The sequence below is a fragment of the Manis javanica genome, chromosome 14, assembly GCF_040802235.1.
Source record: "Manis javanica isolate MJ-LG chromosome 14, MJ_LKY, whole genome shotgun sequence".
Lineage (NCBI taxonomy): Eukaryota > Metazoa > Chordata > Mammalia > Pholidota > Manidae > Manis > Manis javanica.
This window is the reverse complement of record NC_133169.1, coordinates 519,556-524,390: the sequence shown is the minus strand read 5'-3', so window position 1 is coordinate 524,390 and position 4,835 is coordinate 519,556. Positions and strand designations below refer to the sequence as shown.

The following is a 4,835-nucleotide window of genomic DNA, read 5'->3' as shown; positions in this document are numbered from 1 at the left end:
CCTGAGTTCATAAAAATCTTCTGGTTTATTCCTAAAATACTGTAGGCTGCAGCCTGGTGCATTCTGGCACACATGGGCACTCGGATCACACCACCCAGATCCAGACACTAATTTTTCCCTCCACCTATTTCCCCCTTCCCTCCCCTATGGCAACCATTCATCTTGCTCTCTGTGTTTATGAGTCTATTTCTGTTTTGTTTTTTTCAGATTCCTCATCTAAGTGAAAGCCTATGGTATTTGTCTTCCTCTGCCTGACAATAAATGTTTGACTTTGATGCAGATGGACTCACTGGCCAGTTTAGACATGACCGAGTACAGTCACTTCCGTGTCCCGAACACCTTCGCCTACTTTAGGTCGCCTCCTCTCCGGCTCAGTCCTTCCTGCTAACCGCGTTCCCTGTCCCCTTCCGCTGGCAAAAGAGCTGGCTCATTCGTTCTCTGGCAGAGAATCCCCTGAGTTCATAAAAGAGTTTTTAAGAATCCCCTGAGTTCATAAAAATCTTCTGGTTTATTCCTAAAATACTTTATTTTAAAGGTGCTGACTTCCTAGCAAGTTAATCACGTGGTTAAACTCTGTGCCATTTTAATCAGAATTGCAGAGGCACAGGAGAGCAGGCAAGTGACAGTCCTACTGATGGCTGGGGAGTGGGTTGAATCAAACACTGGTCTGTCCCCATTTGTCCTTCCTCTTGGTTCAGCATACAGCTATCAAAGTTCTTTCTTGAAAGTAATTTACCAGTTCAAAAAAACCTAAAAATAGGGAAGAACTAAAACACACACACAGACACACACAACTCGAGGACACCGAAGCAGGAGCGCCTGTGCTGGCATTCCAGGCCATGGAAACAGATGCCAGGGAAGAGCACGGTTCCGGTGGTGGGTAAGAAGCGACTGCCCTCAGCCCTGAAATCCTCCCGTTCCGGCCACCATCTCCTCCTTGGAGTCGGTGCAGCGTGTTTCACGGTCTCTGCCCCACCCGGCCCCTTCCTGTTACAGCTGAGCAGTATGACTGCTTTTCCAGCTTCCAGGTGACAGGCTGGAAGTGGTGGCCATGACATGAGTCACAGTGACATGCACATCACTCATCGGCTCCCCGTCCAGGCGGACACAGTCGCCTATTCACGGGGAGTTCTCTGGGGCTGCTCAGCCACAGGGGACATGACTCAGTGGAACAAGACCGTTCCATGTTGGTTTCTGGGGGTTTTGCCCAAAACCTTTTCTCGTAGGATCTTCATGCATCAGCTTCCTTACCAGTTAAAACAGTCACAGCTCCCTGGGAGGAAATGACATGCAGTCAAGGCGTAGGTGTGGCTGACAGGCATCTGTCACTCTCTGCCAGAGAACGAATGAGCCAGCTCTTTTGCCAGCGGAAGGGGACAGGGAACGCGGTTAGCAGGAAGGACTGAGCCGGAGAGGAGGCGACCTAAAGTAGGCGAAGGTGTTCGGGACACGGAAGTGACTGTACTCTGTCATGTCTAAACTGGCCAGTGAGTCCATCTGCATCAAAGTCAAACGTTTATTGTCAGGCAGAGGAAGACAAATACCATAGGCTTTCACTTACATGAGGAATCTGAAAAAACAAAACAGAAATAGACTCATAAACACAGAGAGCAAGATGGATGGTTGCCATAGGGGAGGGAAGGGGGAAATAGGTGGAGGGAAAAATTAGTGTCTGGATCTGGGTGGTGTGATCCGAGTGCCCATGTGTGCCAGAATGCACCAGGCTGCAGCCTACAGTTGATGTGTTTCCCTGGATGCGCCTCAGTGAAAACAATAAGAAAAAAGCTTGGTTTTACCTTCAAAACATCAAGTCAAATCAAATAAAAAACCCAAATCAAACATTTGCTGAGTGCTTCTAAGATGTGTAGGGCTCTGTGTACACACTTTACTCACCTGCCCCTCAAGGTAACCTTCCCACTGGGGAGATAACCACCGACTTACAGTTGTGCACAGAGACAGGGCAGAGACCTGCATAGCTGGGTTCCACCTACAAACAGGGCAGTGTCCTTCACGATGGAAGGTGTGTGTGCCAGGGCTGTGCACCTGGGGAGGGCATCTGGTGGGCTGCATGCAAACTGCCCAGGGCATGCGGGTCAGGCCTTTGCACCAGTGCAGCCTGCACCGCCTGGGGGCATCCCCAGAGGAGAGCCTGAATGCCCTGGGTGGAGATGCGAAGCTGGGACCCGCGGTTCACAGTCAGAACACGCCCTGCCCTCGGACGCTCCCATCTGTGTGAGGCAATGAACATCCCGTGTTAGGGAACAGGTGGCTCAGGTGCCCCAGGGAGCACCGTGAGGGGAGGTGACTTCTGCTGGGTGATGGGTGAGGGTCCCTACGAATGGCTGATAGGTAGCTGAGGCTTAGAAGGGAAGCTGCCATCAGTATAGAGACTCAGCGGATGGGGCAAGGCCTAGGGTGCGCAGGGCAAAGACAGAGGGTCAAGGAAGGACATAAATGGCAGACACGGAAATGTGCTTCGTCACCCCAGCCACAGCTGGAGTCGGCTGAGTGGGGCAGCAAGTCCCAGCATGGCTGAGGAGGGGGTGCTGAGCTTCAAGCAGGACCGAGGCACCCCCATGCCAAGTGTCCCCCGACTGCCACCTCCTTGGGGTCCCTGTCCTCCCCTGCCCACCACTGGCTCCGCTGGAATGTCTTTTTGTGACAAGGCCAGTGACTTCTTTCCCCCAACCAGGCAGACTACACATAATATTTCTGTTTCTCAGAGCACCTGCTTGCCTGGTGCGGGGCAGGTCCTCAGTAAACATTTGTTCAAATGAATGAATGAGGTGAGGAGACGTGAAGGTCGAGATTCAGCATGGCCCTCGTTCGTGGCACTGGTTTTGAGATTCCTCTAAGGTGGTCGGCGTGGACCGTGTTTTCTGGGAAGTGAAGGCTGGAAGAAGGAAGGGGAGAAAAGCAGTTACGTCATATCTATTCGATGAATGTGAAGGTGAGAATAGCTGTGTCTTAGAAACCTCCCGGGCTTCTTTTTCTCTAGACTGTGCTTACGGTGAATTAACTTCTTTTTGGACAAAGATTCATGTTAATTTCAGTTTAGAGACTTACCTCCGCAGAGCGCTCTGGGCCTGGAGGGGCAGGTCAGTCACCAAACTGCTCAGACATTTAGGAAAAAATGTCACTGAATAAATATTAAGTAATGTGACCTCACTTTTGTGTTTTTAGACGTGTGGCAACCAAATTAGTCTGCCCCAGGTGAGCAGGCTGAGAAATCACTGGATTTTCACAGCCTCTGGCCTTCTGCCATTCTTCCTGTCTTTGCTTTTTTTCTTTTTAAAGAACAAAATAACTAGAAATTATATTTTAAGATGCTGTCTTTGCTTTTTTAACTCATTTCTAATGAGATTACTTGTTGAAAGTATCAACTGCTCACCAGTCTTTGAGAGCTGGAATCGGCCTGCTTTCTGCATTTCCTGCAAGGTTTGAATCAAGAAAGGAAAGTGGTCTGGTTAGGAAGCCAGGGGTTGACTGGCAGCAGAGAAGAGCCCCACACGGGGCTGTGTGGACTAATGGCCACACGTGGCTCCGTGTCCAGTTCTGGGTCCAGCTCCCTGGACCTCAGCTGCGCTCCCATCAACCAGACTGAGCCATAGTGGCATATGTGACCAGCCTGCGCTTCCTCCCTTTAGTGATAGAAATCCCCCCCAACAGCCCACAGCGACAGGGAGCAGAGGGCAGAGAGGGTCCAAGCAGCAGTCTGGCCAGCCCGTCCCCAGCGAGGGAGATCAGGAGTGGCGGGAGCCTGGGGGCCCCTCCCGCCTAGGCCTGCCACGGGCCAGACTGCGCTGCAGCGTGGGCCCTGCTCTTTCAGATGAGCCTGGGAAGCGGGCGGTGGTCTTACTTCCACTGTGTTATTTCAAAAGCCAAAGTCAGGGAAGGGATGTCTCACCTGTGGCCACACGGCTGGTGAGGAGCGGAGCCTGCCGAACGCCGTCTGACCCTGGGCACCTTCCCTCTGTGTGCCTCTGTGCCCCTCGCACCTACAGTTCCATTGCTCTGGTTGACGCATGCTTACTTTCCACGTTTCTGGGCATCCAGAAATGAACTGGAAATCAAGCAAGCGATTCATCCACAGAGAAACTGGGAGTCTGTGACACATCTGAAGCTAGATTTTGTGTCTTCATGGAAGGAGGCACTCTGTTCAGTAACTACACTAATAATTTCAATGTAGGAATAACTCATGCCTGATTACTGATTTGTATTTACTGAGCATTGATAAGAGCTTCAACTAAATACAAGCATAAACTCTGTACTCTGAAGTTTCTCCAAAATAGACTCAGAGTCACGTGGGAAATGCTGATGGGGGGCACGTCATCCATGTGGTCCCAGAGAGCAGAGGGAATGTGTGAGACGAACAAGCCAAGTGCAGCCTGACCTGTGACGACAGCGCATTCTGCCCAGCGCCTCTGGTTCGGAGGGGCCCTGCGGGGGAGCCTGCTGTGGCCGGCGCGGGGCCCTCAGCAGCCATCCCATGTGCCCGTGGGCCATGTGTCAGGCACATCTTAGAAGGATGCTGTCCGAAATCCAACTGGAGCTGACTTTGCACCTAGAGAAACTCAGGTGCGTGCTGAGGCTGCATCTCACAGCTTTTCTCAGGCCTTGCAATGAAAACTGAACCATTTTTAGTGGCTTTTGCCATTATACTTCCCCCAATTGTCCAAGGGTTGCAGGACCTGAACTGCACAAATCCCACTAAAGTAAGTAGCTGTTGTGCCATGTAAGCTCCTTTGAAAACATTCTTCAGTGCCCATAAAATGATCGGCGGGCTGCTCTTTAGATCCACTCGCCTGCCTTGCGCTCCACCAAAAAGCAGATGA

General features: G+C 51.4%; 1 protein-coding gene across 2 annotated transcripts in view; it reads left to right on the top strand.

Moving 5' to 3' along the window:
- PRRX1 (paired related homeobox 1) overlaps positions 1–4,835 on the top strand; it is a 61,070-nt gene that overhangs the window by 36,111 nt on the left and 20,124 nt on the right. The window lies entirely within an intron of this gene.